Raw genomic sequence first — 25531 nt, 5'->3', positions numbered from 1 at the left:
ATGGCTGCTCTGAATGCTGCTTTCTCTACTGCTTACTATTGTCTTGCCGCAAACTAACCCGGCAGCAACGACAACCACAATTACCAGCTCTGTTTTTGACACTAACAAAAGCCTGGCAAAGCTCAGAAGAAGAAAGTCCCGCACTCACCAAACCTCGCAGGCAGGAATTCCGCGCAGTCGTTCCGCTGCAGGCAACCAGTCGTCACACAGGGCTCGTTGCACTGCTCCCGGATCGTCGTTGAGCTGCTCAGCATACTGTCAACTGCATCTCTTTGCTGCTGGCCTCCGTTGTCGCGATCTCGCCGCTGGCAGACAGTTGTTTGAAGTCGTAGGCGATCTCACCGCTGCCAACCAGATGTTTGGGATCTGACTGCTGGTACGATCTGTTGGGAACTCGGCGCTGACGCCTGTGGTTGTACCTGGGTCGCAAGCCCCAAGGGTAGCGTTGGCCTGGCGGCCTGGGGTACAACTGCAAGCATCCGAAGGTCCCGGCAAAGCATGAGTCGACTGGTAACAACGAAACAACTTGTTTATTTTAACATCGCAAAGAGTTGGCGGTCAGGTTGACCGAAGTAGAGAGACGGGAGAGCACTTCACTCAACAGAAGAAATCGGAGCCCTCCTTTTGGCGTCCGGGGGCAGCTGTTTTTATACTCTCGCAGTTGAGGGCAAGAAGGAACCCCTCAAAAGACGAGCACGTGAATGTACAATGGGCTAATGGTGACGCACACTGTCGTAGCGCTGCGCACGATCTCGTAGCACCCTGTCGTGGCGCTGCGCACGATCTCGTAGCACCCGGTCGTGGCGCTGCGCACGATCTCGTAGCACCTGGTCGTGGCGCTGCGCACGATCTCGTAGCACCTGGTCGTGGCGCTGCCGGTCGGACACAATGACTGGAACGAGATCCCTGCTTTGGCATCGCCTGTTTCGGGCCCAATAACTGGAATGAGATCCCTGCTTTGGCATCGCCTGTTTCGGGCACAATGACTGGAATGCGAGGAGGATCCCTAGGCGGTCGCATCGCCGCAGACGCGCCTGGAAACACCTGGCGATGAGTGTTGCGGCGACGACGATCGGGCCAAAATGTCTGCCGCCCCGCCGCAGACGCGCCGGCAAAACCACGTGTCGCAGGCGAAACGCAACACCGCATGCGGCGCGGTCCTTAAAGCAAACATCACCCCAGGCAGACACAGCTCCCAGTCAGTTCGATGTTCAAAACACAACGCTCTCAACACGCGCTTCATGACGGAGTGGAGCTTCTCAACGGAATTCGACTGTGGGTGGTACACTGAGCTGTGTAGCAGCTTTACCCCACACCTTTCGAGAAAAGTTGTCGTCAAAGCGCTAGTAAACACTGTGCCCTGATCTGATTGGATTTCCGCAGGGAAACCAACTCGCGCAAATATGGACAGTAGTGCATTAACTATCTCAACTGAGCTGAGTTCTTTAAGCGGCACTGCTTCAGGGAACTTTGTCGCTGGGCAGATCACAGTCAAAATGTGTCTGTACCCCGTGGCTGTTACCGGCAGAGGTCCCACTGTATCAATAACGAGCCGTCTAAAAGGCTCCGTAATGATAGGTACCAATTTCAACGGCGCCCTCGATTTGTCCCCTGGTTTGCCCACCCGCTGACAAGTGTCACATGTCCTCACGAAATGGTCTGCGTCCCGAAAACACCCTGGCCAATAGTACTCTTGCAAGAGACGGTCCTTAGTTTTCTTAACTCCTAGGTGTCCGGACCACGAACCCCCGTGTGACAAGCGCAACAGATCCTGACGATAGCATTGAGGCACGACCAGCTGATCGAACTCCACTCCTCGGCGGTCTAGATACTTCCGGTACAGGACTCCACCTCTTTCCACAAAACGCGCAGTTTTCCTGGCGATACCTTCTTTGACATTGCAGCGCACGTTTTCCAGGCTGCCATCCTTTTTTTGCTCGGCTATCAAAGCCGTCCGGCTGACTTTTAGCAACCTATCAAGTCCGTCTGACGTAGGCGCGATGAGCAAATCAGTAGATAGCTCTTCTAACTTTCCCGCGTCGGGCGTTTCCTCTCCAGTATCTGGCGCCTTTAACGTTACAGACTCAAGTTTATTCAGTTCGGGCGTGCTCGGAATATCAGCTTGCTGCGCCTCTGACCCTTTTTCGTTGTTTGATAACGTCGGCCCCGCAACTACCGCCTTTGCAGCGAGCTCCCGAACCTTCGATCTGGTTAAGGCCTGAACACTAGCTTCACCAAACAAAAGCCCCTTCTCGCGCAGGAGGTGATCGGACCTGTTTGAAAATAGGTACGGGTACTGGGGTGGCAGCATAGATGACACTGCCGCCTCTGTCTCAAGCGCTCCGAAAGGTCCTTCAATAAGCACTTTTGCTACCGGCAGACACACGCTATGAGCTTCCACGGCTTGCTTGATCCATGCGCACTCGCCCGTGAACATATGGGGTTCTACGTAAGATGGGTGAACTACATCCATCGTTGCTGCGGAATCGCGAAGCACTCGGCACTCTTTCCCGTTCACGAGGAGGTCTCGCATGTAAGGCTCGAGAAGCTTCATGTTCTCGTCAGTGCTGCCTATTGAAAAAAAAACAACTTTTGGTGTTGTTTCCGGACACTGCGCCGAAAAGTGACCCGGCTTCTGGCACGTATAACACAAGCGCGCTCGCCTCATCTCGAACCGCTTTCTGCGTTCGGCTTCGGCTGCCGCCGTCTCCTTAGGTTCGGTCGCACTGCTTCCACTCGCATCCGCACTACGCGTGTTCCCCTTTGCTCTCATGGGTGTGAACTTCGGCCTCTCAAACTTCGAGCCAAATTCACCCTTTTGACCGTCCTTAGCTCCGCGAGCTCGACGCGTCACAAACTCCTCGGCTAGCTCAGCGGCTCTAGCCACCGTACTCACGTCTGGCCTATCCAAGACCCAGTATCGCACGTTCTCCGGTAACCGACTATAAAACTGTTCTAGCCCGAAACACTGCAGAACTTTATCGTGGTCACCAAACGCTTTCTCTTCTTTGAGCCACTCCTGCATGTTCGACATAAGCCTATACGCAAACTCTGTATATGACTCACTTCTGCCTTTCTCATTTTCCCGAAACTTCCGACGGAACGCCTCCGCAGACAGCCGGTACTTTTTTAGAAGACTCGATTTCACTGTGTCGAAATCCTCTGCCTCCTCTCTATCCAAGCGAGCGACTACGTCGGCCGCCTCGCCGGGTAACAAAGTGAGCAAGCGCTGTGGCCACGTTTCCCGAGAGAACCCCTGCTTCTCGCACGTTCGCTCAAAGTTAACCAGGAACAAACCAATGTCCTCTCCAAGCTTAAACGGCCGCATCAGGTCAGTCATTTTGAACAATACTCGTTCTCCTGCACCGTGTGCCTGACTTCCATTACGAGCGCGTTCCATCTCTACCTCGAGACGCTTCATTTCCAAAGCGTGTTCGCGCTCTTCTTTTTTCTCTTGTTGCTCTCGCTCTTTCTGTTCTTTACGTTCACGCTCTTCTTTTTCTTTCTGTTCTTTAAGTTCGCGCTCCTGTTTCTCTTTTTGCTCTTTAAGTTCGCGCTCCTGTCTTTTTGACCTCTCCTCAATAGTCTCAAGGCATTCCGACAGCTCGTCATCCTCAGCCTCTAACTCAAGAATAGCCTTTAGCAGTTCAGGTTTTCTTAGTTTGTCTGAGACATCCAGACCCAACTCTCTTGCAAGCTCCAACAATTTCGGTTTGCGCAACGACTTCAAATCCATGGCTGCTCTGAATGCTGCTTTCTCTACTGCCTATTATTGTCTTGCCGCAACTAACCCGGCAGCAACGACAACCACAATTACCAGCTCTGTTTCTAACACTAACAAAAGCCTGGCAAAGCTCAGAAGAAGAAAGTCCCGCACTCACCAAACCTCGCAGGCAGGAATTCCGCGCAGTCGTTCCGCTGCAGGCAACCAGTCATCACACAGGGCTCGTTGCACTGCTCCCGGATCGTCGTTGAGCTGCTCAGCATACAGTCAACTGCATCTCTTCGCTGCTGGCCTCCGTTGTCGCGATCTCACCGCTGGCAGACAGTTGTTTGAAGTCGGAGGCGATCTCACCGCTGCCAACCAGATGTTTGGGATCGGACTGCTGGTACGATCTGTTGGGGACTCGGCGCTGACGCCCGTGGTTGTACCTGGGTCGCAAGCCCCAAGGGTAGCGTTGGCCTGGCGGCCTGGGGTACAACTTGAAGCATCCGAAGGTCCCGGCAAAGCATGAGTCGACTGGTAACAACGAAACAACTTGTTTATTTTAACATCGCAAAGAGTTGGTGGTCAGGTTTGACCGAAGTAGAGAGACGGGAGAGCACTTCACTCAACAGAAGAAATCGGAGCCCTCCTTTTGGCGTCCGGGGGCAGCTGTTTTTATACTCTCGCAGTTGAGGGCAAGAAGGAACCCCTCAAAAGACGAGCACGTGAATGTACAATGGGCTAATGGTGACGCACACTGTCGTAGCGATGCCGTAGCACCATGTCGAGCACGATCTCGTAGCACCCTGTCGTGGCGCTGCCGGTCGGACACAATGACTGTAATGAGAGGATGGTCCCTGCTTTGGCATCGCCTGTTTCGGGCATAATGACTGGAACGAGATCCCTGCTTTGGCATCGCCTGTTTCGGGCACAATGACTGGAATGAGATCCCTGCTTTGGCATCGCCTGTTTCGGGCACAATGACTGGAATGCGAGGATAATCCCTGCTTTCGCATCGCCTGGTTCTGGCACAATAACTGGAATGCGAGGATGATCCCTAGGCGGTCGCATCGCCGCAGTCGCGCCTGGAAACACCTGGCGATGAGTGTTGCGGCGACGACGATCGGGCCAAAATGTCTGCCGCCCCGCCGCAGTCGCGCCGGCAAAACCACGTGTCGCAGGCGAAACGCAACAAGGGGCACGCATTGTTTCACTCATTCAATTTAACAAAACGCGACTCTATAGCACCAAGAAAAAAAAGGTTGTGGAGGTGCTGGGTATCGATCCCAGTACCTCTCGCATGCTAAGTGAGCGCTCTACCATCTGAGCTACACCCCCGACGGACAGTGTAGACATACGCCAAAACCCGATCAGTAAATAGCTGCCGAAGCTGACGGAAAACGAAAGCCCTATTAGCGGCGGAAGACCGGTTCTTATGTCGCGCGCAGGTACAAAGGGGCACGCATTGTTTCACTCATTCAATCTAAGAAAACGCGACTCTATAGCACCAAGAAAAAAAAAAAAAGCTGTGGAGGTGCTCGGTATCGATCCCAGTACCTCTCGCATGCTAAGCGAGCGCTCTACCATCTGAGCTACACCCCCGACGGACAGTGTAGACATACGCTCAAAACCCGATCAGTAAATAGCTGCCGAAGCTGACGGAAAACGAAAGCCCTATTAGCGGCGGAAGACCGGTTCTTATGTCGCGCGCAGGTACAAAGGGGCACGCATTGTTTCACTCATTCAATCTAAGAAAACGCGACTCTATAGCACCAAGAAAAAAAAAAGCTGTGGAGGTGCTGGGTATCGATCCCAGTACCTCTCGCATGCTAAGTGAGCGCTCTACCATCTGAGCTACACCCCCGACGGACAGTGTAGACATATGCTCAAAAGCCGATCAGTAAATAGCTGCCGAAGGTGAAGGAAAACGAAAGCCCTATTAGCGGCGGAAGACCGGTTCTTATGTCGCGCGCAGGTACAAAGGGGCACGCATTGTTTCACTCATTCAATCTAACAAAACGCGACTCTATAGCACCAAGAAAAAAAAAAGCTGTGGAGATGCTGGGTATCGATCCCAGTACCTCTCGCATGTGTTACGTTTCGCCTACGACGCGCGGTATAGCCGGCGCGGATGCAGCGGACGCCGGGGCTTCGTTCAAAGCGGCGGACATTTTGGCCCGTTCGGCGCCGCTGCTACGCCTCCCCGCCAAGTGCGTCCAGGCATGTTCCAATGCCACGTGTCTTCGTGTGCGCGCGTGTGTGTGTGTGCATGTTGGTGCCCACGCTTGTCAAAGCGCGGCAGCCGGGGAGAGGACCTCCCCCAACTGTGAAGCGAGGAGGTCTGACCGGCGGCGGCCCGGCGGCGCATTTACATTCGCTCGCCTGTGCAGCCGGTCGACTGCAGCGCCGCCCCCGCGGCACCAACGGGAACTATATATCTAGGTAACTTTTCGCCCTAGGGGAGCGTAGGTCCCTAGGTGTCGTGTAAAAAACGCACCTAGCTCCTGAAACGGCCTAGTCCCCATGCGCTCGCTCGCGCGGGGCCCATAGAAATATACCATAGCGCAGATAGTATGTGGTAGTATCAGCATGTATCAGTGGTAGTATTGTTTGTGTCAACTCGCCGGAGTAGCAGAGTAGGCGGTTCATTGTGCGTGCACGCGAGCAGCACGAACGAAGCGATATAAGGTGGAACGGCGCGTTTTACGGCAATTGAAGTTGTGTGTGTGTGACGCGCTTGGTGTGTGCAAAGAGCAATTTAGTTGCGCGTGTGACGAATGTGTATGCGCAAATAGCACGACCACGAACGAAGATGGAACATCGCGTTTTAGCGTGCGCAAACAGCAATCGAGTTGCGTGTATGACGCGTTCGTTCGCGCAAACAGCACGACCACGAACGAAGCGATGCAACGTGGAACAGCGCGTTTTGCGCAATCTAGTTGTGTGTGTGTGTGTGTGCGTGGCGCGTTTGTGGTGTGCAAAGACCACGACGACGATCGTCTTCTAACTGCGCCAGAGCAAACCGATTGTTGGATTCTACATAGGTATTGAACGGGCGTTAAACCTAGAGAAACACGGGATTGCGACGCTACTAGCCGCGATGTATAGCACTGTACACGTACGTACGTAAGTTTACAGCACAGACTTAATTCGGAGTGAAGGGACACGCCACGAGTGATTTGTATGTGGAGGTTAACTCATACGTGCATTAATTAGCGGCGGTATAGGGAAAAAAAGGGGGGGGGGCGGGAGCGGAGGGAGGCGGGATTGCTGAGACAGGTGCTCGAAAGCGTTTCCACGCATGTTTTGTCGGTGTACTCGATGAACTAAATGCCGCTTTAAAGAAATTGTGACGAAATGTTGGCATGTGCGTAGTGGCACAGTTTAAAATGTGTCGGAGAGTAAATCCGAAAAGAACCGAAGCATACCATGTGTAAAAAATGTGTGAAAACTACAGCTGCAAGCTTATGTTATGCAGCATTGACCGATGTCGAGATATTGTTCTCATGAACGTAGCATCCATCGCCTTTGCACGCATGTGCTGGCTTCGGCGCACTATCATCAAGGCATTGATCAAGGTTAATAAAACTGTACCCGCAAAGAGTGCGTCGCCCTGGTTTCGGTTTCGGTTCCCAACAGTTTGTAAATTGTGCTTTTTGTTGGCGATTCTCTAGACAAGGGATGAAAACGAAAAGTGGCAATTAAAATAAGCAACACGTAGAATATTTTAAACGAAAAACTGTTTCAACATTTCTTTATGTAACTAATTCTAAGGCTCTAAGCGCCACCTATTTCCGGCAGTCAAAATGTGCCATGGCGGCTTCCTGTCAATTGGATGTGAGCGTAGCATGGGAGCTTCAATGGTACATCTCAGCTTTTTTGGTTATCCCCAGCTGTTCCTTATATTTCCTCGTAATAACTCTTTCTTGTACCCAATAGAATACCGAATATGAATCGTATAGAAGCTCAGAGGCTGCACCTGTCATTCATATAGACAGGTAAGGTAGCTGTTCGCGACCACTTTCAACTCATCTGGGACGTACATAATTTTTTTGTTATTTATGCATGCTTAGGCATCATTTTTCACGCCGCCTGAAGTTCTCGCTAAAAGTACGCTTTAAATGCACTGCACGCCTTAAATTGACACCCATCTGTAACGTGTTTGAGCCGTTATTTATAGCCCATATTTTGCGGACTACGATTTTAACCTCATGCGCACTACCGCCCGTTTGTTCTGTTGCGCTCGCGATATCAATGTTTTTAGATCCAGAAGGCTGCTTCCGCATGAAAAAAGAGACTCGCCGTGTTAGATTGTACACATGGAAAGCGAACGCTGTGACACATTCTTTAAATTGGCCGACTTTGCAAGCGGTGGCATCATTGCCGTCGTCGAAGTGTGTATACAGGCACGCTATAATAGAGACATACGTATTTACAGTGCCAAATGAACAATTTGGTGTTTCGTCCCTTGGCGCTCTCCTGCTCGGTCTGACAGGCAGGTGTCACGCAGTGCGTTGCACTGAAAGCGCATGAGCATACCGCGAAATCTACGCGAGCGTTTTTATAGACAAATGCTCGAAGATTTCTATCACCAGCTGCCACTTGAAAGTGCGTTTAGCTAGCAGGCCAGCAGTGTAGTGTCTGCGCTTTCAAGCATACACTTGATCATACGAAGATAATGAGACAAAGTGTAAACACATGAATAACAGATTCACTATTTCTTGACACTCGTAAATCCTCAAACCAGCCAATTGTTCGTTAGTGCGTGAAAAAGTGGAATTTTGTGATGTTTAAAAGCAGACATTGGTTCATCCAAACGTGGCTTTGCCTAGGCCGTCGCATTGTATGAATGAATTATCAAATGCATGGGCATTGGAGCAATGAGGTGATGTAGCTGAAAAATGCACCTTTGTTCTCTTTTCACTTTGCCTCATGGTATTCTGTCTCAAGTTTAGCCATTGTCAAAGCAGCAATTTCGACTGGCACAGCAACACTCATCTGAATGGCATCTGTCAATGTCGTAAGTTGTCATTGCTCCTTTCAGCACATATGTTACATGGTCTTTGACATCTTCAGTACGACCTAAATGTGTTTCACAGCTGTGATTGCCGCAGTGCATATAGAAGCAACGAAGTGATCCCAAATACTTTTGCAGAATAACTGAAATGTGGGCAAGTTCATTCGGATTCATGATTGTGGCAGATTTGAACCCAACACTGTGTAACACTACTACACAGACTGGCGTTTCGGGTAGTTGAGACACGAGTCTTATTAAAACCTCGTTGAGATTTGACAAACTGTTAGCTAGGTGGGATAAAGTAATTGTGATTCAGAATGGTAGCCTCAACATTGAGCACAAGGCAAGAGGTGAGTTTTTTATTGTGATCATTTTCTACAAGCATGCACATTAGCGTTACAGTAGTACAAGCATCTTTGTAGCACATCCTTCCCTGTATAAAAAGGGTCATGTTGCTTACTGCTTAGCTGGTGTTATGCATTGTCCACTTCTATGGTGTTGATGCCCAGGATCTCTACAAAACGGAACCTCTTCGGTACAGTCGTGTGGCTGCTTGTGTTAGTCTCCCCTAGCCAGAGGCATGAAGGGCGGTCACTGACCAAGTCTGATGTATAACCCGACGTTTTGGAACTACACACGGGTTCCTTGTTCACTGAGTAGGACAGGAAATCGTCGTCACTTATGTAGCCAGCATGTGACGTAATGAACATGTGTAAATGGCAGGCATAGTCCCTGGTGTCCGGTTCATCGTAGCTGGCGTCAATTGAACGATTAGCAATTCTAGCAGCCGCCAGGATGACATGTTCTTTTCTTTGGCAACAACAGTGGCATTGTCCCAGTCAATCTTGTGACTATGTTCCTGCGCATGCTCGGCAAATAATAGTCGTGTGACTATTATTTCTTAGATCACGTTTTTTTTTTTTTTCGTTTCCATGCCTGACCAGCCGAACTTTCATCGAACCCTTGATTATGCAGCCAGAGGCAGTGGCACTCGTTGTGTCCTGTTTGAGATGAATGGTCTTTTTGTCTGTGTCTATCCACTATCACCTGGGCTTATCTCCTGGCTGCTGAAGTGTGCCTGCATTTTCCAGGTCAACTACTCGGACATTAATGTCTGGATACAAATTGGGTAGATCTTGTATGCCATGCCCAACATCAGAGTAAGTTTTCTGTTTCTGCTTGCACTTTTGCTCATGCACTTTCATTTTCCTCGGGTCCGGGAGTTGTGGAAAGAAGCTGTTTGCAGTAGCTGGAAGTGTAGTCCTAAGCCTTTGGCTCGTAAGCATTTGCACTAGCGAGGAGCTATTTTTCAGAAGGCTCAGTCTATAATCGTGTGTCTTGTAGGCATCACCTGACGTCTCAAGGGAGTTCTTGGATAAGCTTATGGTGGCTTCTGTGAGATCATTGCGCTGTTGGTAGCGTGGACTGCACGCCATTTGTTGGAATCCTTATGAATTCTGCAAACAGCGAGCTGCGCCCTTTTGGAAGCTACAGTTTGTTGCGGTTCACGACCACTACACTATTGCACGCCTTGTGAAAACAAAGAGACATTGAGTCGCAACCACAGGTCCTGTCAAACTAGCCAGTACTAGCTCAGGATACCCTTACTAGTATTTTGTGACGATGAGCCACCACACCCCTCCAATAGAAAATATGTCCATAGTGAACTTCTGTAACAGCTTTTCTCGGAATCCCAATTGCAGGAGTGTCACCCTTCTCTTAGCCCTGTGGTACTAGCATGTACGACATGACTTGGAAGACATTTGCTGTTTGTATGTATTTATGATGCAGCACTTTGTCATCTTGATAGGCATTTTTTGATTTCAAAGTGGCCTTCAAGTGAGAAGTGCTGGGTGGGTAAGCTCCTGTAGCTTCTTGGGCGCGATGGTTTTATTGCCAAAATATCAACATGTCTTGGACTACATTGTCCTTGTAAAGCCAGAATTCTTTCAGAGTTTGCAACACCTTGTCCAGCTCTTTCAAGTGAAAATGCAAAGTTGGCAGCAGCATTAATCTAGCACTTGTTCTTTCTTCAATTGTTGTAAAGAAGGTGGGGAGAGGCAGCATGCATAGCCTTCAATCTTGGTAGGCCCTTGTGGTGCCTGTTATTCTCCTTCACATGAGAACTTCACAGTGTATCAGCTGCGGGAAAGTCTTTGCCTAAGATGTACATTATGCCTCGTAATGCATCAATCATGTGCTCATTTTATAGATTGGGAAACAGATTGTTGCCCCATTTATAGAATTTATCTCGAGCTTGCAAGAAAGAAAGCACTTCTTTCTATATCTGGGCATAGCCAGGCATTCTGTCTCTGCAAAATATCTTGAGGCGTATCTAGTAACATGTTGCCCATCGTCTTGCTTTTGGCTGAGCACTGCAACTAGACCACAGCACAAAGCATCAGCTGTGATTAGCAGCTGGTCTCTCATTTTGAGGAGCACCAGCCAAGCACTGGATCTGAAGAAAGTATTTCTTTCCATTTTGAGAATTCTGGAACCTGTGTGGGTTCCAGACAAACCATGCTTTGAAAACAGCATGCTGGACAATGGGTGTAGTGTTTGCATGTTAGGAGCGAATAAACCTAGATAGGTGGTCATGCCCATTAGCAGCAGTATTTCTGGAGGATGGTCTTGGCATGTCTGTGACAGCTTTGAGCTTGTTTTCGTTCATGTGCCCCAAGTAGGATGTTATTGTGATGCCAAACTTACATTTCTCTTTGTGGATGGCAGCTCTTGCACAGTGGGTGCCCTCAAATGTACTGCAGAGTTCGTTGTGTTCATGTTTAGTTGAGCACCAACTGATAACCTCTACCATATGACAAGCAACACATATAAGTTCTGGATGAATATCATTCATATACCATTGTGTTTGATCTGGGGCACACCAGATACCAAATCGCATGAGCAGTTAAAGCGAAACCAACGGAACGGTGCTGTAAAGGTGGTCAAGAACTTTCTGTAATTTTGAGGGATTTGCCAAAACCCTGAATTTGGGCATCAATTTTTCATACACCAAGCTGTGACTTGTAGTATCTGAAGGGTATGGTCTACTGCAGGAATTGGCTCATAGGGCTTGCTTGTTCAGTTTTTGTGTAATCCATAAAAGTGTGGAGTGCTCCTGATGGCTTCGTCACCATAAGCATGCACCAAGGAGTTGGCTCTGTCATAGCTGTCGTAAAACCAGTCTTAAACCTGGAGAAGTTTGGCTTTCGTCTTCTATAAAAGCAGCCATACAAAACAGTGAGATATTAGTGCACAGGACACAGGCTCCAGTTTCAACATTGTCATGCAAGCTGCGCAAAGTATTTGAGGATGCGGCTTTGAATCTCCACAACCATTAACATTCTCAATCTGTCTAAGCACTCGACTTCAGCTTCACAATCACCTCTGTGACCTATTTAGCAAATTTATTTGGAAATAGCAGCATTCTGCCTGATGCACGAGATGGAACTTTATGTTGTGCTAGTTGCCTTACACACTGACCACAGTAACTTGGAGATCACCACCTTCTCGAAATGTCACGAACCACATTGTTTTCAGGGTGAGACAAGCAATCGTGTCTAATTATCATCTGTGACAAAAAATAACTGATGCCTGTGGCAAGGTGCCATTCAAGTGGTTGAGTTCCTCCAGGAGGTAGGGGGTGATACGAGTGAGAACCCTCAAAAGCCAATTATGGCCTTAGCCAAGCAGCCCCAGGTGACATAGTAAAGCTTTTTGGGCACAATGTCATTAGGCACCACCCTATATAATTTATTTGCTTCCACAACATCTGCATGGCTCGCGAGTGTCCGGTGGTAAATTTCTGAAGCCACATCAACCTCGATGTAGTATCCCTAGTTCCAAATACTTCAATCTGCATGCCACTATGTATGGTGGGGGTTACTGGGAAGGAGAATAACGAACAGCTACACATAGATAAAAACTCCCTAAAGGCTGTTATTGTGGAAGGACTGCCCAACATCAACACACGCTATATGATACAAGAATGTTGCTGCTATCAAAGATGAATTCAGTCAGTAATTGAGGATGAAGATAGTTTTACTCAATAGCCTTATAAAAAATGGTAAAAGAAAGCTAATAAATTTGTAACATGTTTTGAATCTTGTCTGAAAAAAAAATCATTAGTATGTCTTCAAATATCTCGCGCAGCCGGTAATCGTGTTCTACTTCTTCATGACCTTCAGGTACGCTAGAGAAGTCTTTCTCATCATTGGGCTAAAAAATGTAGTTGAGCAAAAGGAGTAGACCTAGGTGGCTGACAGGATGGCTCTTCTTTAAGTGCTGTGCGTAGAAGAAAAAAACATGCAAACATCTTCAACACTGTAATGGGCACTAACTGTTAGGGATGAAACATGAAAAACCCTAAGGAAAACATTTAGGTTTGGTGGATATGTAGAAAATACACAGAGACTAAAGACAATGAAGGACAACGAAAAATGTTTGTGTAAGCTTCTTCAACAATGCGTTTGTTGCCTGTAGACAACACCAGGCAGAACTCGGAAAGCGACCTTCACCCCAATTCGACGTCAATTCTGCGTGCAATTTGTGCATATTGACACAAAGGTGTGGGGCTCCTGCACTGCAGAACAGCGCGCGCAAAGGTCGGCGTCAAGAAAGATAATAAAGTGCGTAAGCTGCACGCTCTTGTTCTGCCCCACCATTAAAGAGAAGCATACATTTTGCAAGACTCTGTCTCCAATCTACGTTACATTTTTCGGCGGAGGTGTGGGGTACGTGCTACCACTCGCAGATCGAACGCCGTCTACAAGCCCAGTACGAAGTCCGGTCAAGCTGACTCCCGTGCAGGTACGGAAAGCTGTCGACTTCAAGGACTGCCACCTGAGCACGAGCCTCTACGCAATCAAGTCAGAAGGATGAATACATTGGTTCCACCTTCTTCATCGGCCGCCCCGACCGAGGTCGTCCTCAACCAGCCACGAATCCCCACGTCCTTCCATGGGGACACCTTTGAGGATGTAGAGGACTGGCTCGATCACTTTGAGCGTGTCGCAGAATTCAACGTCTGGACTACAGAGCGTAAACTACGCAACACCTACTTTGCCCTCGAGGACTATGCACGGACCTGGTTTGAGAACCGTGAGGCAGGGCCCTATCGACATGGGACGAATTCTGACGGCAGCTAATCAGCACATACGCCAGCTTCGATCGCAAGGAGCGAGCTGAATCTGCAATGCAGGCGAGAGTACAGAGGCCGAACGAAAGCGTCGCAATGTTTCTCAAAGGTATGTGCCGACTTTTCCGACACGCAGATCCGTCCATGCCAGAAGAAAAGAAGCTAAGGAATTTGATACGCAGTGTCGAGCAAGAGTTATTCGGTGCCCTAATACGCAACCCACCAAATATTGTTGCAGAGTTTCTCGCGGAAGCCGTATCGATGGAAAAGGCACTGCAGCAGCGAACAAGGCAGAACCGCGACGTGTCGACCCTATCGCGTGATTCTCTCGCTATATCCCTGGACAATATTAATCCCTTGTGGGAGCTCCTTAGGCTTATCGTTCGAGAGGAGCTTCAAAAGCTTCAGGTGGCTCCAGCATCGGTACAGCGACCTGCTCTGTCTGAGGTCGTCCGGGAGGAAATCAGGCAGGCAGTCCAAGTCCCAGAGCGAAGCGAGACACCACAGCACAAGGTACGGCAGCCACAACCTCGCATGTCGTATACAGAAGCTGCACGAAGTTCGTTGTCCCCGATTTTTCGCGATGTGAGCGACGTCCTGGACCTTCTTGGTGTGCGCGCCGTTGAACAAGACACTCGCCTCGTTGCACGCCATTCATGGCTGAAACACACCCACCCCACAAGAGCGACGTATGGCGCTCCGCAGACCGGAGGCCCTTGTGTTTTCATTGCGGTGAAGCCGATCACCTCTACAGGGCGTGTTCCTACCAATGAGCTGGGCTCCGTGAATTTTCACTGAATGCGCCGTGCCCGTGCAATGGTGAATGCGCCCTGGAGATTGACGCATACCTCGTTTGCTTTGCCCCACGATTCCGTGAACCCCGGTCACCGTCACCCGCTCGAAACAGGTCTTCCAGCCCCCTATTCAAGCTGAGAGCAACGAGATGTCGCTCACTCAGCCCAGCCTCCCGGGAAAACCGAGTCCAACGACCTGCGGAGGAAGAGGTCGCTGATGTTGCGAACGCTGAAGATCCTCCACTGCAAGGACCGCGATATGACGTAATTGAGACGCAAAGAAAGCAGTGTAGTTCCGTACCAGTTACCACAGATGACCACGAGGTCATGGCGTTAATCGAAACGGGTGCGGACACATCTGTTATGAGCCAGAATCTCGCGCGTATACTGAACAAAGTTTCGACGCAATGGACCGAAACTCAGATTCGTACTGCAGGAGGTCATCTCATAACTCCAATGGTCCGGTGCACGGCACGAGTCAACATTCGGGGCTTCACGTACATCGGCGACTTCGTCAGTCTTCCTGAATGTTCAAAGGACCTTATACTCGGCATGGATTTCCTTCAGGCGAACGGTCCATCATCGACCTGCAAGAGTCTAGAGTCAGCTTCACTACTACGCAAGCCATAGCGAACAGTAATGACAACGACCGTGACATCGCGCTTCACGTAACTGACGATCACATCACGTTGCGACCCAAGAGCAGCATGCTTACCCTTGTCCAATGCGACATGGAGGACGCCGCCGAAGCAATTGCTGAGGCAAACATGCCCCTGCTTCTTGAGCGCCACATTTGTATAGCCAGAGGGCTTCTTCAGGTGCAAAACAAATGTTCAGTCGTTTTGCTAACAAACTTTAGCAACGATTATCGGCATGTACCGCGAGGAACAACATGGCCGAACTGAGCTCATTTCTTCACGAAATCACTAACGTTACTGACATTTCCACATTGGAAACCGCATCGTCTCAGCAGTCTGGGTTCCCCAGCCTAAAAGAACGGATTCACGTTAACGCCGCTCTGCCAGACCATCAGAAAGACCGTCTACTGAGTCTCGCGAATGAATTTGTGGACTGTTTTTCAACGTCATCCAAAGTGCGGCGCAAGTGTATCACAAAACACCGCATTATTACGGACGAGTCTGCATGTCCTGTCCGTCAGCATCCTTACAGAGATGCTCCAAGACGACGTGATCCAGCCATCCACCAGCCCGTGGGCCTCCCCTGTAGTGTTAGAAAGAAAGACAACACACTATGCTTCTGTGAAGATTACAGAAAGTTGAACCGTGTCACCAAGCGTGATGTTTATTCATTGCCACGCATCGACGACGCATCGGATCGTCTACAACATGCCAAGTTTCTTTCTTTGTTGGATCTTAAATCAGGATATTGGCTAATCGAAGTTGATGAACAGGATCGTGAAAAAACAGCATTTGTGACGCCTGATAGGCTGTATGAGTTCAAAAATTCTCCCCTTCGGTCTCTGTTCCGCACCTGCCACCTTTCAGCGGACGATGGATACCGTGCTTGCTGAACTCAAATGGCAAACCTGCGTCGTATACTTAAACAATGTCGTTGTGTTCTCGAGCACGTTTGACGAACATCTCGCATGACTCGAGGGTGTCCTGCGATCCATACTGCCAGCCTCACCATCAAGCCTGAAAAACGCTACTTCGGGTTCCAAGAGCTCAAATTTTTTGGCCATGTCGTTGGTCCTCAAGGCGTCCGACCAGACCCCGACAAGTTAGCTGCCGTCGCTGAGTTTTCACCACTCACAGACAAGAAGGCTGTCCAACGCTTCCTTAGTTTGTGCGCATATTATGGGCGCTTCGTCAAGGGCTTCTCGAGAATTGCTGAGCCTCTAACAGGGCTTACATGCGATGATGCGCCTTTCATTTGGGCGGACGAGCAGCAGCAATCGTTCAATGAAATGCGCAAGCGTTTGCAAGAGGCCCCGATACTTGCTCATTTCAACGAAGACGCTGACACTGAAATCCATACTGATGCCAGCAATGAGAGTCTCGGTGCTTGTGCAGTGGCAAGCTGGTGCGGAACGACCCGTTGCTTATGCAAGCCGCAGTCTCACCAAGTCTTGAGAAAAACTACTCAACCACTGAAAAAGAATGCTTAACGGTTGTGTGGGCAATTGGTAAATTCCGACCCTACTTGTACGGTAGACCCTTTAACGCTGTGAGCGATCAACCACGCCCTGTGCTGGCTTGCCAACCTCAAGGATCCTTCAGGCAAACTAGCCCATTGGAGCCCTCACTTACAAGAGTATGATATTACAGTTGTCTACCGATCTGGCAGGAAGCACAGTGACGCCGACTGTTTGTCACGTGCACCACTCCCTACGACTTCATTGGACCCTGACCATGACTTGCCATTTGTCGCCGTTATCGACGCCATAAAGATGGTTGAGCACCAGCACGCTGACGCTGAGCTGCTGCCGTGGATCAAACACCTCCAAGGAGTTGAAGGTGTTTTACCCTGCTTGCTCATGTGCGGCTTATCATCATACTACTTGCACAACAACGTCGTTTACAGGAAAAACTGCGGAAGCGGCCCCAATACGTACCTCCTTGTCGTGCCGTCGGCGCTACGCCACAACATTTTGCGAGCCTGCCATCATGAGCCATGCGCGGGACACCTGGGATTCGCCAAGACTTTAGGCAAGGATACGACAAATATTACTGGCCCCGGCCATATTCTTCTGTGCAACGGTACATGAAGACCTGCCATGATTGTCAGTGCCGCAAGAAAGCACCAGTTAAACCGACTGGCTTTCTCCATCCTGTGGACCTTCCTCAAGCACCGTTCCAACAAATAGGAATGGATCTACTTGGGCCATTCCCAGTGACCTCTTCGCGCAACAGATGGATAGTCGTCGCTACCGACTACTTAACCCGGTACGCCGAAACCGAAGCTATTTCGCAAGTAAATTTATATGAAGTGGCCAAGTTCTTTGTACGCCGCATCGTCCTACGACATGGTGCACCGTCTGTTCTCATCACTGACCACGTTACAGCATTTACAGCGGAACTTATGCAGGATGTTCTCCAGCTGACGCATAGCTCTCACCGCAAGAACACTGCATATCACCCTCAAACCAATGGATTAATGGAACGTCTGAACAGAACACTGGCTGATATGCTCTCCACGTATGTCGACGAAGAGCACAAGACGTGGGACACGATCTTACCCTATGCGACTTTCGGGTATAACGCTGCTGTACAGGAGACTACATAGCTTACGCTGTTCGAACTTGTGTAGGCGCCACGTCAGGTCAACACTTGACGCCATGCTACCTATGGCTGATAATAGCCCGACCAGCGAACACGTAGAAGAGTTCGTACAAAGAGCCGAAGAGGCACGCCAGCTTGCTCGGCATCGTATCCGGAGCCAACAGCATACCGCCACCCTTCGATACAACCAGGGTCGTTGCGACATCCATTACAATACCGGCGGCTGCGTGTGGGTCTGGACGCCCGTCCGCCACCATGGACTCTCAGAAAAGTTGATCCGCTAGTATTTTGGTCCCTACAAGGTTACACACCGCCTCAGTGACGTGACCTACGAAGTGGTCCCCTGCAGTTCTGAGCCCAGTTCACTACGTCGTCGTCCTCCCGCTGAAGTTGTTCGTGTAGTGCTCATGAAACCCTACTATACGCATACCTGAATGCTGAGATGCACCTGAGGAGCTCCATTTCTTATGTAGCTGAAAGAGCTTTTTGAACAGAGACGGTCGCTCTTCTCATGGGAGGCAATTGACACAAAGATGTGGGGCTCCCGCACCGCAGGACGGCGCACGCAAAGGTCGGTGCCACTAAAGACGATGAAGTACGTAAGCTGCACGCTCTTGTTCTGGCCCGCCATTAAAGAGAAGCGTATATCTTGCAAGACTCTTGTCTCCAATCTACGTTACAATGTAATCGTTGTCGGGTGTAAAATTAAGCTTTATATTGCATGTTTTACACATTACTCATCTGATGCCTTAGCAGCGAAGGTTTTTCCTCTGCCTTTCTTGTAAAAAAATTTTGGGAAGTGCCCACGTGCATCTACTTTTATTTATTTTTTTTTGTGCATGGCACATGTGCTGTTAGCCTGGAACTGATTCACAATGGTATTAACAGCCATAGCGTTCAGGGCACCGTGTCGCTGAAAATCCAGCAGTGGTGTTGGCGACCTTTTCCATATGAGAAAATTTATCCCGAACCATGCATCCTGATTCGTGCAGGCCCTCCACGTGGCATATAGGCGTTACTGAACTAATTAAAATTCTCAAAGTATAATGTGTCAAAATTTCATAAAGTATGGCTTGCACACAACTTTGAGACATGATAGCGTTGGATTGTAATTTGAATATGCGAGAAAACATCATTCTGTTGCGCGGAAACTCAAACACAAACCCCTTTTCCAGCTGCCATTTCAGGTATGTCTTAGGAGTGGCATGCCCCAGAAAGCTCGCCTTCGCGCATAGCGGGGCGAAACGCGAAAACACCCGTGTGCTTAGATTTAGGTGCACGTTAAAGAACCCCAGGTGGTCAAAATTTCCGGAGTCCTCCACTACGGCGTGCCTCATAATCAGAAAGTGGTTTTGGCACGTAAAACCCCAAATATTATTATTATTATTATTCGCGCATAGCGTTTGCCACCGGCATTTCAAGGGAAACATTACAGAAGCATAAGCTGCAGTTGCCCGGAAGCGTGAGAAGCAGCCAGGGATCTTTTAATGCTATCGTGTTCCACTCTTAAAGGCGCAGCTTAAGTGTCCTCCAACCTTTTTTTTTTTTTTCGCTGTTTGGGGACTGCCTTCTCGAAGGTGTTGCTTCGTTTCCTTTCTGCTGTAGGGTGAATGCAATATCTGCTTTGAACAACAGCAAAGCCACGTTTTGATTGCACTTGATGCTGGCCGCACTAGCGCGGCATCTCTCCTATCCAACAGTTCACTATGATGTTATCACTGAAATAGAATACACAGGACACCTTCGTGTACCACTTCATCTACCTCGAAGTAATATGCCATAGCTCTATGATCATATCCTTAACATCCACTACTTTCTTGGATTCATTTCAGATAGCTGGAATGTACAGACTAAAAAAGCTCGGAAGCGCTTGCACTCTTTGGAGAATTTTGTATGAGCATTTTCAGGCTGTTCTGGTGACAATAAAAAATACTGGCTCTCCTGTAATCGAGAATAGATGTAAGCATGAAATGGCTGCCGACAAAGCAGATTGATTGTAGATGTTACTAGCCACAATCTTAAAATGGGTGTAGCGCACATTCGCAATGGCACACCCCACCCCCCCCGCATCACGCAACTGTACACTGGTCCATATGGAAGCAAGTTCCCTGTCAAAGACAGAACCCCATTGCAAGTCTCGTCTCGGTCCACCATATGCGCCGTGGACCTCGTGGACTGCTGGCATTGAAAAGAGCACAAGCAACTGTGTCTCAGTGCCAAAAAATGACAAGTGTACAGTGCCTTGTATCTGCCTCTGAACGTTGCTATTAGAAGTGACAAATAAAACTTCAGCATACTAGAAGTTACAGCTTGAGTGATATTGTGAGCAAATATTTAGATCTCAAAAGCAATATTTTTTTAACATGTTTGGGAAGTAACTAGCATATGTATTGCAGTCTTGACTGTTTGGCCGGATGAGCTGGTTTGAGTGCCAGGATAATGGCTCTGGCTTTTGGTTCATTGAAGGTGGCTGACAACAGGAGCTAAAAGCATTTCATGCTTAAAATGACTGCAGCAGCGGCACTGTTCGGTTAGTCAAGGACCTCATTTCATGGCCCTCATTCTGACACCTTCGAACACTGTTTCTGCCTTTGTAACGCTTCCTAGAATTTGTCCTTCAAATTCTTATGTGAAAGAACCATGCATCAATTTTGGCATATTTCTCAAACTGTACGAGCAGAATTGCTGCTGATTTCATAAATACAACCTGTAAATCAATACAGCAGAATTGTTAGTTGAAATATGTAATCCAAATCAAGGAGCCATTCTCAAGACGATGTTCCCGCTGGCACTAATGCGTGTCATTCCTGGCGTTGGTGAAATCTTTATTCTACATTATAAAGCATGAAACGTTCGCACATGCTCTTATTTCCTTGTTTTTTGGGCTTTGCTGTTTCAAGGAGCTTTGCCCTTTGAGTGGCAGCAGCCTGATTGACATAACTTCTGACTCGCGTATTTAACATTTTTGCACGGATTGGTCAAGGAGTAGCCAGATTTTGAGAAGTACATCTTTAGCAGAGTCTATAGGTGCTGGCTTTTGGTGTGGAGAGAAAAGCAGCTTCATAGCTTCCCTCCTGTCTCTTGTCATTGTGTCAGCAAACTGAAATGAAAACTCTCGAAACAGTATATTTGTTAATGAGGAATCTTTGCAAGGCACATTGTGAAGCACATGCCGATGAATTGCTTCAACCTTTTACATTAAACAAATTATGCCATGTGCTGTCAAGAGGCAAATAAAGCTGTTTGCTTTAAAAATTAACAATAATCTCCACAGTTTGTGAAGTGATTGAGATATTGTTACCCAGTACCTTCAACAAAGATGTTATGGGAAACAGTGCAAGGAACTAGCATACTTACACTAATTGCATGTATTTGGCGGAGTTGTGTGGGAGACAAGATAGCCAACCAATTTTCCTTTAATGCATGTGAGCTTTGTCATCTTCATGGTGTAATGTAATCTTTTCAGGTAGCAGATAAAGAATGTGTGGCAACATGAAATGGCCTTTGATGACACAGGCGAGTAGTGGATGCCACACTTCAGTTCTAATTAAAGTTACATCAGCACAGAGCATGTATGCTACGACCAAGTTGGGTCCATACTTTGGATTACCGTGTACAGTGTCACTCTCTTCTGCATTGCAGAAGATGGAAGCCAGTGTTTCTTTGCTGTTGCTATTTCAATTTAGTATATTTTCATGTTTTCATGCTCTGCAATATACAGCCAGAGGTTGCACGGTCTTGAAATGAAGACTACTTTTTGTGTTTTCAAGATAAAATTTTAGCTATAATAAACGGAATTTCCAAAAAACAAATTTTATGTTTGGCCTGCCTTCTTTTGGGTGATCAGACATGGGAGCTATTGAGGCATCATGGCTCATACGTGCTGCCTTTATGCTTGAGAGGTGTGTGCACAATGCTCCTTACATGTTGAAAAAAAAAAAAAATGGAGACCATCCATAATTGGTCTTGGGTTGCTTTCTTAGCCACAAGTGCTATCTGAAAATATAGCTGCTTTTTGTTACTCTTTCTGGCGGTGCGTTTTAGATACATAAAAATTATGATGGACGTGCATGTTCAGTGTGATTGCAGGAACGAAAAACTTTACTGAAAGATCCTTTGCAAGAGATGCAAGTGCTTGCCCATTTCATGAAAAAAAAAGGCTTTGTTTTCATTGTATACAGTAATCTAATGGTCAGGCAGACTTGATCACAAAAGCAAAGAGAGAAATTCAAAGCCTGCTGACCACATCGTAACTGTCTAGTGCATAGACAACACTTGCACGTTGGCCAACAGCATGGGAAAGGAGAAAGAGATTGCCATGAAGCACATGTGGTGAAAAGGAGAATGAAGCAAAAATTGGTAGCATTCAGAAAAAGCTAGATATTCTTGATGAGAAAACTGAAACATTGGACAAATAAATAATAGCAAACTTTATCAAGTCTTACCACCGTATTCAGCAATACATATTAAAGCTCATGCTTGACTTGATATAAATGACGCATGGTGTGAACGCGCCCAAGATGCTCATTGTGTTTCTTTTGGTGTGTTCATGACAGGCGTCATTTAAATCGAGTCAAGCATGGGCTTCAAGTTAAGATGCATTTATGAATACGGGGGTTCGTGTTGCGGCATGGTGAGGCTCTCTGGAATGAAGACTTCATGAACTAGAGAATAGATGTGCCCGTGAGAACCTACTTTTACGTGTTATCGCAGACATCTGAACCACAGGAGCAGTCTGAAGCATGTGATAGGTTTGTGAAGACTTTCCGAGAAACGTGCATGGGTTTTCTCTGCAACAGTTTGCTACAATCGGGGGTATGACTCATTTTACATTTCCTGATCACCTTGCATATTTCCGCACAATGCTTTCGTCATTACTGTTCAGTGGTTCAGTGGCACTGAAAAGGCAATACAGGCATGAATGTCAAAAGAGGCACTTGTAGGCAGGGTAAATGCAAAATTACCTTGTTTACATGTCCATAGTTTGTGCTTACAAAGAAGGCAGAAGAAGGATGCCAGGAAAAAAAGCATTTCGTCTGAGGTTCCTCTCATTATGAAGATGTTTACAATGATGAGAGCTAAAGACAAAAAGTGTGGTCCTAATGAATGGACACATTCTCCCAGTTGCAATTCATAGTTTAAGATATTGAGGGACTTCAATCGCACTTCAAAAAGAAGTCCATGATCAATAAACAGTGCAGGAAGCCAGTATAACAGTTTTCATTGACAGTGAATTGGCCCTAGGATATGATCCAGTTTGCATCTTCAATAAAATGGCTATTGATTGGCTACTATTGATCTGTACAATAAGTGCAGCACGCAGTACCATTTATGCCTTGGGCCTCACTTATGCCATGTCAAAATTGTGGAAATACAACACATTCATAAAACAAGCTCTCTTTATCACCTTATCTTAGGGAGGTACTTGTCAATGTTACAGTGCAGAGCACGAACATTTCCTTAGGAGAAACCTTCCAGTTATTTATGAATTATATGGGAGAGGTTCATTACCTCTGGAAAACTGTTCTGCATAACACTCTTGCTTCTTCACACATCTATCATGATCCGTCAAATACGGGATAAGTTGGGTGCTGCAGATAAATGGTTCCTGCAGAGCCTAAAGCTACAGCATCAATAGGTAGCTAAATTTTCATTCTTCAAGTTTGGTCCAGTTCTCTGAAACATAGACATAGAACTGAAACTGTTCAATCTGAGTACCAATATTAAATGTGTTATTTTGGAGCTTCAATGATTTGCTGAAGTTGATGGAAAGTGAAGGACTGTATAAAAAACATGGCTGTAAGGTCAGCTATCATCTTCTGCGCATAAACTTTCAGATACTGCACTAAATATAATCTAAAACACATGAAAAGTTTTTATACATTAAAGTACAGCCACACTGGATCACGCTAGCATCATTATCATATGTCACTGGTGTGGCACTCAACACAATGTGGGAACTACCATGGCTCGTACAATGCTCCGAAGGATACATTGCAATAGCGCAACTATGCTCAATGGCATTTGAACTGTTTCTTGCAATTTACAACTTCTAGCCATGCACTTATTCATTTATGACTTGGATGGTCGTGAAGCCTAAGTGCTTTTCTATCTAGCAATACTGCAAGCTTGTCTGCTGACACTAGCTGCACAAAAGAGCAACAGTAGCTTGTGCTCCAGCAGAACTTGAGGGCGGATTACAAGTTCTTGCCACACTATAGATGAGAAATATGAACATACTCCCAAGCTTCAATATCTTAGCCGGTGTAAAGCTGCAATACAGGTACTGCACTCCCTTAATTGCACTGCTTACAGCTGTCAAACTATACCTCTGGTGCTATGCACATTTTGGGGATGGCAAGAAGTTCCACTAGACAAGGTATCAACCACACAGGCATTTAAAACATTGAGTTAAGGGTGTTTAAGACTGACTAAACACAATTTGCCACTTGGCTTGGATCTCGATTCCTTTCCCCTCTAGTGTCATTGACTGAAGAGCCACAACAGGAGTAGAGTAGCAATGTTTTGTTGTCTTGCCTGTTTACTAATAGCAAGAAACTACGCTCTAGCACTGTAGCATAATCAAAGAACAAAAGGTTAAGTGCAAGCTTGATCAACCAGCTCTCCAGTAGTCTGGGCCCCACGTCAGAGGGTATCGTCGTATGGTGTCAGGACTACAAAAGTGCATGAAGACTACTGGAGGCTGCAGTTTCAGTAGAAGGTAGGGGATAACCCCTAATTAAGGGTAAGCCTTTGCTTTTGACAATGATCGGCCAAATTTAATCACGATTTCCCACTTCTCCGCCGGTGCAGAAATGCCATCGTCCTTTTAAGATTGACCACATTACAAAAACGTACGTACGTACGTACAGTCCTATACACTGCGGCTGGTCGCGTCGCAATCCCGTGTTTCTCTAGTTTTAACGCCCGCGCAGTACGTATGTAGTACTCAACAATCGGTTTGCTCTGGCGCAGTTTTAGAAGACGATCGTCGTCGTGCTCTTTGCGCATCACAAACGCGTCACACACACGCACGCACACACACAACTCGATTGTGCAACACGCGCTGTTCCACCTTGCATCGCTTCGTTCGTGGTCGTGCTGTTTGCGCGAACAAACGCGTCACACACGCAACTCGACTGCTCTGCGCACACCAAACGCCAAAACGCGATATTCCACCTTCGTTCGTGGTCGTGCTATTTTGAGCATACACATTCGTCACACACGCAACTTAATTGCTCTTTGCACACACCAAGCGCGTCACAAACACACCACCCACCCACACACACACACACAGCTTCGATTGCCGTAAAATCCGCTGTTCCACCTTGGTATCGCTTCGTTCGTGGTCGCGCTGCTTGCGTGCACGCGCAATGAAACTCCCACCCTGTTGCTCCGGCGAGTTGACACAAACCCTGCGCTAGCGCATATTTCTATGGGCCCCGTGGCGCGCGCATGGGGACTAGGGCGTTTCAGGAGCTAGGCGCGTTTTTTACACAACAACTAGGGACCTAGACTCCCCTAGGGCGAAAAGTTACCTAGATATATAGTTCCCTTTGGTGCCGCGGGGGCGGCGCTGCAGTCGACCGGCTGCACAGGCGAGCGAATGTAAATGCGCGGCCCGGCGAATGCGTC

General features: G+C 47.8%; 1 long non-coding RNA gene and 2 other non-coding genes across 5 annotated transcripts; 1 reads left to right on the top strand and 2 right to left on the bottom strand.

Annotated features, from left to right (window-relative positions):
- Window positions 1–4971: 4971 nt before the first annotated feature.
- Window positions 4972–5044, bottom strand: TRNAA-AGC (transfer RNA alanine (anticodon AGC)). Its single transcript has one exon. It is a non-coding gene; the product is annotated as a tRNA-Ala (tRNA).
- A 453-nt stretch (window positions 5045–5497) lies between these two features.
- Window positions 5498–5570, bottom strand: TRNAA-AGC (transfer RNA alanine (anticodon AGC)). Its single transcript has one exon. It is a non-coding gene; the product is annotated as a tRNA-Ala (tRNA).
- A 1379-nt stretch (window positions 5571–6949) lies between these two features.
- LOC142592661 (uncharacterized) lies at window positions 6950–25197 on the top strand. 3 transcript variants are annotated; one of them, XR_012830762.1, is made up of 4 exons: window positions 6950–7569; window positions 8657–8726; window positions 9815–9883; window positions 19729–25197. It is a non-coding gene; the product is annotated as an uncharacterized LOC142592661 (long non-coding RNA). The 3 variants fall into 3 exon arrangements; XR_012830763.1 differs by lacking the exon at window positions 8657–8726; XR_012830761.1 differs by lacking the exon at window positions 6950–7569 and having other exon boundaries at window positions 8439–8726.
- Window positions 25198–25531: the final 334 nt, after the last annotated feature.

The sequence above is a fragment of the Dermacentor variabilis genome, chromosome 9, assembly GCF_050947875.1.
Source record: "Dermacentor variabilis isolate Ectoservices chromosome 9, ASM5094787v1, whole genome shotgun sequence".
NCBI lineage: Eukaryota > Metazoa > Arthropoda > Arachnida > Ixodida > Ixodidae > Dermacentor > Dermacentor variabilis.
This window is presented reverse-complemented; position numbering and strand designations above follow the sequence as displayed.